General features: G+C 40.9%; 1 non-coding gene across 1 annotated transcript; it reads left to right on the forward strand.

The window, feature by feature from the left end:
- The first annotated feature begins 8,196 nt into the window (after positions 1-8,196).
- On the forward strand, positions 8,197-8,303 carry LOC129654435 (U6 spliceosomal RNA). Its single transcript, XR_008715500.1, has one exon. It is a non-coding gene; the product is annotated as a U6 spliceosomal RNA (small nuclear RNA).
- Positions 8,304-9,561: the final 1,258 nt, after the last annotated feature.

A 9,561-nucleotide genomic window follows, 5' to 3' on the forward strand; every position in this document is an offset into this window, starting at 1 on the left:
GATGTTTTTCTGGAACTCTCTTGCTTTTTCCATGATCCAGCGGATGTTGGCAATTTGATCTCTGGTTCCTCTGCCTTTTCTAAATCCAGCTTGAACATCTGGAAGTTCATGGTTCACGTATTGCTGAAGCCTGGCTTAGAGAATTTTAAGCATTACTTTACTAGCATGTGAGATGAGTGCTGAAATTGAAGAAAGTAGGGAAAACCACTAGACCATTTTTATGACCTAAATCAATCCCTTATGATTATACAGTGGAAGTGAGAAATAGATTTAAAGGACTAGATGTGATAGATAGAGTGCCTGATGAACTATGGACTGAGGTTCATGATATTGTACAGGAGACAGGGATCAAGACCAACCCCATGGAAAAGAAATGCACAAAACAAAATGGCTGTCTGGGGAGGCCTTACAAATAGCTGTGAAAAGAAGAGAAGTGAAAAGCAAAGGAGAAAAGGAAAGATATAAGCATCTGAATGCAGAGTTCCAAAGAATAGCAAGAAGAGATAAAGCCTTCCTCAGTGATCAATGCAAAGAAATAGAGGAAAACAACAGAATGGGAAAGACTAGAGATCTCTTGAAGAAAATTAGAGATACCAAGGGAACATTTCATGCAAAGATGGGCTCGATAAAGGACAGAAATGGTATGGACCTAACAGAAGCAGAAGAGATTAAGAAGTGGCAAGAATACACAGAAGACCTGTACAAAAAAGATCTTCACGACCCAGATAATCATGATGGTGTGATCACTGACCTAGAACCAGACATCCTGGAATGTGAAGTCAAGTGGGCCTTAGAGAGCATCACTATGAACAAAGCTAATGGAGGTGATGGGATTCTAGTTGAGCTATTTCAAATCCTGAAAGATGATGCTGTGAAAGTGCTGCACTCAATATGGCAGCAAATTTGGAAAACTCAGCAGTGGCCACAGGACTGGAAAAGGTCAGTTTTTATTCCAATCCCAAAGAAAGGCAATGCCAAAGAATGCTCAAACTCACAGACTAGGAGACCCTAATCAGGTATTTAAATCGCCATAATATCAAGATGAATATACTAAACACTTCTGTATAGAAATAAAGTTATCTCTGTAAAAACAAAGAAGAGGGGGAGACTAATTTGGTTGGAGGCATACACTAAAGTTTTCTGGAAAAGTTATTGTTGAAGATAATCTTAAAGAAACAGTTACCTTTTTCAGGATGGAAGATGGCAAGGAAATCGTATTCTAAGCAGAAGGCACAGAGGAAGGAGAGTTTGGGGTATGTTCAAGGAATGGCAAGTGTCTGGGTAAAACAGAAGTGTAGTTGTGTGGGAGGAGAAGTTGGGTAAGGGCCAGGTGAGTCTCACCTTGGACACCACTGAAATGGACATTTGGACTGCTTAGTGTTCATTCACCTACTTCCAATAACAACCCCCAATTTCCATTCAGGGGTCTACTGTACCTTATTCTCAGTCCATGTTGGTTGAGTAGGCAGGCCCTATCCCTACACACAGTTTAGACCCAGATAAACTGATGCTTGGAGAAGGAAATGGCAACTCACTCCAGTATTCTTGCCTGGAGAATCCCATGGACTGAGGAGCCTGGTGGCTACTGTCCATGGGGTCACAAGAGTTGGACACTAGTTAGCGACTGAACCACCACCAACTGATGCTTGGCATATCATTGCTAACAGTGACACACGACCACATCAGACCACCAGAGCCCCCTATGCTCATTGTTTTTCCCTACAATGTATAGTTGAGATATGGAAGAAATGAGTTCTCTTCTTCCCTAGGACTGGACCTAGGAGTGTGCAGGCTGGAACTGCAGCATCCATCTTGCTACCATGAAGGGACAGCATGACCAAGAAAGGGATTACAATTAAAAAAAAAAAAAGGACAGCAAAGCTGAGAGATGGAGGAGAGAAACTATTCCTGGTGAAACCAGAACTTCTCTTAACTTTTCCAGTACATCGAGGCATAAATCCACACACTCCTCCTGCCTTAAATTTTTTTTAAGCCAGTTTGAGTTGTGTCTTCTGTTACTCGAAAACAAGAAAGATTTAACAAACATAGTCCTGCTAGGAATTTTTATTCCTGTAGATGATAGATTCAATGAAAGGATTCACATAGGCTATGACATGAACCTACTTGTGTTCTGTCAAGATCACTCTGACTTCAAATGCTCAAAGTCAGAGGGATCTCTATTTGAACCCTGTCTGTATCAGTTATTAGGCCTGTGATATCAAGGAGTCGTATCATTCAGGATTGTACCATAGAAAGAAAACCTTTAGAAGAAAAAAAAAGTATGTGTATGTGTGTTATATATATGTAATTATATTTATAATTTTTGGGGAGGGGCAACAAGTATTTTTATTGGAGAAAACTTATTCTGACCATGACCAGTTTACTGGTTCACAAAGGAGACATATCATGGAAACACTATTTAATCCTAGGCAAAAAATATCTACTACTAGATCAGCTGTATAAATCCATCCTGAGTCAGCAGTGACAAAATGCTTTACTTTGACGTCAGACATTTAACAAAACCAAAGCAGAAATAAAATATTTTAAAAATACCTTATGCCAGCAGCACAAGGGAAAAAAATCAGGGCCATGAGCTGTATATCTATATCTATATATCTGGAGAGGGAGGTGGGAAGGGGGATTGATTTCAACGAATTGGCTTTTGGGATTGTGGGGGCTGGCTAGACAAGTGTGGAATCTGCAGGCAGACCAGCAGGCGGAAACTGTCAGGTAGGAGCTGAGGCAGCAAATATGTGAATTTCTTCCCCTTTTAGGAAACCTCATTTTTGCTCATGAAGCCTTTTTAACTGATTGGGTGAGGTCTATCCAAATTATTGAGTATAATCTCCTTTATCTAAAAGCCAACTGACTGTGCAAAATACCTTGACAGCAACACAGATTTGATTTGTGTTTAATTAGAAAACTGGGTACTATAGTATAGCCAAGTTGGAACATAAAATTAACCATCACAGGAAGTTATGTAATTTCTTTAAACCTTTTGTTTCCTCAGCCAGAAAAACTGAGATACTGATACTTACCTCAAACATGAAAATATATGTAAAGCAAAACTTTAAATAAAGCTCAGAGCATACTGCTAGACACAGTAGCAGCCCAGTTTATGGGGAAAAAATGAGGCATTTGCAAGCATTTAGAACATTAGGGTTTGGTTTGAATAAATATATATATTTTTCTTTCTTGGATACTTTTAAAATAAAAAGTAATAAAAGGCTAGGGGAATCAAATCAGTTCAAACTGGTAGTCACTGAAAAGTTTGTCACCTCCTACTCCAGAATCTCAGGCCCTTTACTCAGAAGTAACCATTGTTGATGGTTTTCTACCATCTTTCCAGAATTCTGTGTTATATGTGTACATATATTCCTTTAAAAATGTTTCTAATATCTTAAATAACATTTTTTATTTTAAAATATTTAATTTATTTAGGCTTCCCTGATAGCTTGGTTGGTAAAGAATCTGCCTGCAATGCAGGAGACCCTGGTTCAATTTCTGGGTAAGGAAGATCTGCTGGAGAAGGGATAGGCTACCCACTCCAGTATTCTTGGGCTTTCCTTGTCGCTTAGCTGATAAAGAATCCACCTGCCATGTGGAGGACCTGGGTTCGACCCCTGGGTTGGGAAGATCCCCTGGAGAAGAGAAAGGCTACCCACTCCAGTATTTTGGCCTGGAGTCCATGGGGTCGCAAAGAGTTGGACACGACTCTTCATTTTATTTATTTGGCTGTACCAGATCTTAATTGCTACATGTGGGATCTAGTTTCCTGACCAGGGATTGAACCTGGACCCCCTGCTTTGGGAGTGTGGAGTCTTAGCCATTGGACCACAAGGAAGTCCTTAAAATTTTTTGAATGTTGTTTTAAATTTTTAAAATTGAAATATAGTTGATTTTCAGTGTTTCAGGTATACAGTAAAGTGATTCAGTTATAAATATATATATGTATGTATGTGTGTATAGATAGATCAATAGATATAGATATTATAGGTGGCGCTAGTGGTAAAGAACTTGCCTGCCGATGCAGGAGACATAAAAGACCTGAGTTCGATCCCTGAATTGGAAAGATCCCCTGGAGGAGGGTATGGCAATCCACTCCTGTATTCTTGCCTTGAGAATCCCATGGACAGAGGAACCTGGCAGGCTACGGCCCATAGGGATGCAAAAAGTCGGGCGACTTATCATGACTTAGTGCATTATATAGATACATTCTTTTTCAGATTCTTTTCTATTATAGGTTATTATAAGATATTGTATATAGTGATATGTAGTAGGTCCTCGTTATCTATTTTATATATAGTAGTGTGTCTCTGTTAATCCCAAACTCCTAATTTATCCCTCCCCACCTCCCCTTCCCCCTTTGGTAATCATAGGTTTGTTTTCTATGTCTATGAGTCTATTTCTGTTTTGTAAGTAAATTCATTTGTATCAATTTTTTAGATTCTGCAGGTAAGTGATATTTGTCTTTGTCTTTGTTTTTGTCTGACTTACTTCACTTAGTATGATAACCTCCAGGTCCATTCATGTTGCTGCAATTATTTCATTATGGCATTAGTTCATTCTTTTTTTTTTTAAAAAAAGTATCTATTTATTTTTGGTTGCACTGGGTCTTTGTTGCTGCCTGCAGGCTTTCTCTGGTGGTGGCGAGCGTGTCCCACTCTTTGTTGTGGTGTGCAGGCTTTCTGTAGTTGCAGTGGCTTTTCTTGTTACCGAGCACAGGCTCCAGGCTCACAGGTTTCAGTAGTTGTAGCACCTCGGCTCAGTAGTTGTGGCTCACAGACTCTAGAATACAGGCTGAGCAGTTGTGGTGCACAGGCCCAATTGCTCTGCAGTGTGTGGACTCCTCCCAGACCAGGGACTGAACCTGTGTTCCCTGTAGTGACAGGCAGATTTTTATCCACTGCACCAGTAGGGAAGTCCTAGTTCATTCTTTTTTATGGCTGAGTAATATTCCATTGTGTATATGTACCACATCATCTTTATCCATTCTTCTGTCAGTGGACACTTAGGTTGCTTCCATTCCTTGGCTATTGTAAATACACTGCTATGAAAATTAGGGTGCAATATATCTTTTTGAATTATGGTTTTCTCCAGATATATGCTCTAGAGGGGGATGTTGGATCTTATGGTAGCTCTATTTTTAGTTTTTTAAGGAACTTCCATGCTGTTCTCCATAGTGGCTGCACTGACTTACATTTCTACCAATAGTGTAGGAAGGTTTCCCCACATACCTTTTTTCACATCCAGCTTCCCCCATTTTGCCCCCAGAATCTTGCTATTTTAATAGTACATCTCAGAGAATGTTTCATTTAGGCACATAGAAATCCACTTCCTTTTTAAAATGGCTGCAAAATGTCCCATTGTGTATTTTAACAAAATTTATTTAGTAAGTGTCCAGCTGACAGTCATTTAGATTTAGATTACTAACATTTTTTCTATGATATATACAAGAGTAAACATCTTGTATATCTTTGCATAATGTACAAGAATGTCTATAAGATAGATTTCTAGAAGTAGGAGTGCTGCATTAAAGGGTTTGTACATTTAAAATGTCAATAAATATTACTAATTTGTCCTTCAAAGAGATCACATTAGTTTACACCCCACTGATAGTATATAAGGATAGTTGTTTCCCTACCCTATTATCAACCCTGGATTTAAACTCACTTTTTTTTTTTTTCCTTTGAAGTACCAAAATGCATATTTAAAAGAACAGGCATCATAACGATTCCTTCTCTGGGCAAGAAGTCCAGTTTTGTTTTATCTTTGTGATAATAGATCTGGGCCTTCTGCCCTGTCCTGTGTTCTCCACTCTGAAGGGTTGGGGCAGATGACCTGATCACAGAATAGCTCCAGGTCACCAGGAAAAAGGCTAGGCCAGACCGGGCTTGTGTCCTGCCTGATGATGGAGTGCAAACAAGCCCAGTTCTATAACAGAACACAAAGCCATTGTCGGGAAACCACAAATTGCTGACTTGCTCCTGCAAACAATCAATACTCAGAAGCTGAGTCCAGGAATTTTAAGGCTGCACCCTGCATGAAGGGCTGAGTAGGGGAGGACACTCTGTTAGAAAAGAACCCCACAACAGAGGTCCTGGCGGTGCTTCTTAGAGAGCCATCAAGAAGGCCTTGTGTCCCCTTTGCCACGCCCTCTAATGATCCCAGAACCCTAGGCTGCCAGAGCCAGAGTGGCTCAGGACATTATCTCACCCTAGTGGAGACCAAGTGAAGAGCTAGGGCAGCTCCAAGAAGTATGTGCTCACTTTCATGGTACAGTGTGGTGCAGTGATTAGTGACCACCCCTAGGCTCAAATCCCAGTTCTGCATTTACCAGTTCTCAGAAAACAAAGATCATGGCATCTGGTCCCATCACTTCATGGGAAATAGATGGGGAAACAGTGGAAACAGTGTCAGACTTTATTTTTTTGGGCTCCAAAATCACTGCAGATGGTGACTGCAGCCATGAAATTAAAAGACGCTTACTCCTTGGAAGGAAAGTTATGACCAACCTAGATAACATATTCAAAAGCAGAGACAATACTTTGCCAACAAAGGTCCGTCTAGTCAAGGCTATGGTTTTTCCTGTGGTCATGTATGGATGTGAGAGTTGGACTGTGAAGAAGGCTGAGCGCCAAAGAATTGATGCTTTTGAACTGTGGTGTTGGAGAAGACTCTTGAGAGTCCCTTGGACTGCAAGGAGATCCAACCAGTCATTCTGAAGGAGATCAGCCCTGGGATTTCTTTGGAAGGAATGATGCTAAAGCTGAAACTCCAATACTTTGGGCACTCATGCGAAGAGTTGACTCATTGGAAAAGACTGATGCTGGGAGGGATTGGGGGCAGGAGGAGAAGGGGACGACAGAGGATGAGATGGCTGGGTGGTATCACTGACTCGATGGACGTAAGTCTGAACTCAGGGAGTTGGTGATGGACAGGGAGGCCTGGCGTGCTGCGATTCATGGGGTAGCAAAGAGTTGGACACAGCTGAGCGACTGAACTGACTGACTGACCAATTCTCTGACCTTGTGCATAGGACTTCAGCCCTCTCAGCCTCAGTTCTTCATCTATAGAATAGAGGTAGCACGTACTTCAGTAGGACATTGTGAGGATTCAATTGATTATGTTTGTATATAACAGCATGGTGCCTGGCTCTTTGTAAGGGCTTAATGAAGTATTATTGTTGTTGTTGTTATTAATAATAATAGGAGCTTGTGTGTTGGGGGGACTAAGGAAGGCTTCCTGGAGGAGGAATCATTTGAACTAGATCTTAAAGATTTGGGAAGATTTCATACATTGGGAGAATAAAGAGAATGAGTGAAGTTCACATGTAAAGGCTCTCTTATAGCTTCCTGGGCCTGACCCAGAGACACTTGGAGGCCTCAGTGGTAGGTCAACATGGAGAGGAGGGTGAGGTACAGACAGGGGACCTGCTTTGGAAATTGCCCAGTGGTTTTACAACTGGACAGATGGATGCAGGGGCCAGAGTGTAGATTGAATGGACTCCACAGTGTCACTGGCATAAGAAGTCCAAATTGGAGCATGTGGCTGGGCACAGTTGTAGGAGTCTTTGCAAGGGGTTAGTGACATCGTAGGAATAAATCCTGGAAATCCTCACACTGAACTCAGTGGCATATATTCTGATCAAACTGTCTATGTCTCAAATATCTCATCTTTCATTGCAATGTGACATGGTCTTCTCCCATTGTCCAACTCCCAGCCCATCATTGCTTTGACAACCCATGTCTCGTATAAGAAGAATGAAGCTGAGAGCTTACTAATGCTCTCCTGCTGCAGCCTCTTTGGAGACAATTTTTATTGCATCGTCTCCCATAAACTTTGACATCTTATACCCCTTCCTGTGAAGTTCATGAACACTGAGAGTTCCCAGATGGATCCAGGTTGCACCAGACATCATGGGAAGAGTAGGAGTCTTCCTTTACCAGATAAACATACTGATTAAATAAATTCTGAAAGTAAGCTAGGGGACAGCTGAGGACCAATCTGGGATTTTCACTTATTCACCTGTTTACTTCTTGGGAAAATGCAGGCAACAGAGGCTGTAACTGCCAAATGCCAGATTTGCCAAAAGAGCTTGGACTTTAGGTACTGCGTCATTAAGATCCATTAGAGAACTTCCCCAGTTCCTACTGAAAATACCTTACCTGCAAGGCCCACAACATAGCAGGAACAGTGCTCGCTTCAGCAGCACATATACTAAAATTAGAACGATACAGAGAAAATTAGCATGGCCCCTGTGCAAGGATGACATGCAAATTCGTGAAGTGTTCCATATTTTTAGATCAATGGAACAAAATAGAAAGCCCAGAGATAAATCCACGCACATATGGACACCTTATCTTTGACAAAAGAGGCAAGAATATACAATGGATTAAAGACAATCTCTTTAACAAGTGGTGCTGGGAAATCTGGTCAACCACTTGTAAAAGAATGAAACTAGAACACTTTCTAACACCATACACAAAAATAAACTCAAAATGGATTAAAGATCTAAACGTAAGACCAGAAACTATAAAACTCCTAGAGGAGAACATAGGCAAAACATTCTCTGACATACATCACAGCAGGATCCTCTATGACCCACCCCCCAGAGCATTGGAAATAAAAGCAAAAATAAACAAATGGGACCTAATTAACCTTAAAAGCTTCTGCACATCAAAGGAAGCTATTAGCAAGGTGAAAAGACAGCCTTCAGAATGGGAGAAGATAATAGCAAATGAAGCAACTGACAAACAACTAATCTCGAGAATATACAAGCAACTCCTACAGCTCAACTCCAGAAAAATAAATGACCCAATCAAAAAATGGGCCAAAGAACTAAATAGACATTTCTCCAAAGAAGACATACAGATGGCTAACAAACACATGAAAAGATACTCAACATCACTCATTATCAGAGAAATGCAAATCAAAACCACTATGAGGTACCATTTCACACCAGTCAGAATGGCTGCGATCCAAAAGTCTACAAGTAATAAATGCTGGAGAGGGTGTGGAGAAAAGGGAACCCTCTTACACTGTTGGTGGGAATGCAAACTAGTACAGCCACTATGGAGAACAGTGTGGAGATTCCTTAAAAAACTGGAAATAGAACTGCCTTATGATCCAGCAATCCCACTGCTGGGCATACACACCGAGGAAACCAGAAGGGAAAGAGACACGTGTACCCCAATGTTCATCGCAGCACTGTTGATAATAGCCAGGACATGGAAGCAACCTAGATGTCCATCAGCAGATGAATGGATAAGAAAGCAGTGGTACATATACACAATGGAGTATTACTCAGCCATTAAAAAGAATACATTTGAATCAATTCTAATGAGGTGGATGAAACTGGAGCCTATTATACAGAGTGAAGTAAGCCAGAAAGAAAAACACCAATACAGTATACTAACGCATATATATGGAATTTAGAAAGATGGTAACAATAACCCTGTGTACGAGACAGCAAAAGAGACACTGATGTATAGAACAGTCTTATGGACTCTGTGGGAGAGGGAGAGGGTGGGAAGATTTGGGAGAATGGCATTGAAACAT

This window comes from Bubalus kerabau, chromosome 5, assembly GCF_029407905.1.
Source record: "Bubalus kerabau isolate K-KA32 ecotype Philippines breed swamp buffalo chromosome 5, PCC_UOA_SB_1v2, whole genome shotgun sequence".
Taxonomy (NCBI): domain Eukaryota; kingdom Metazoa; phylum Chordata; class Mammalia; order Artiodactyla; family Bovidae; genus Bubalus; species Bubalus kerabau.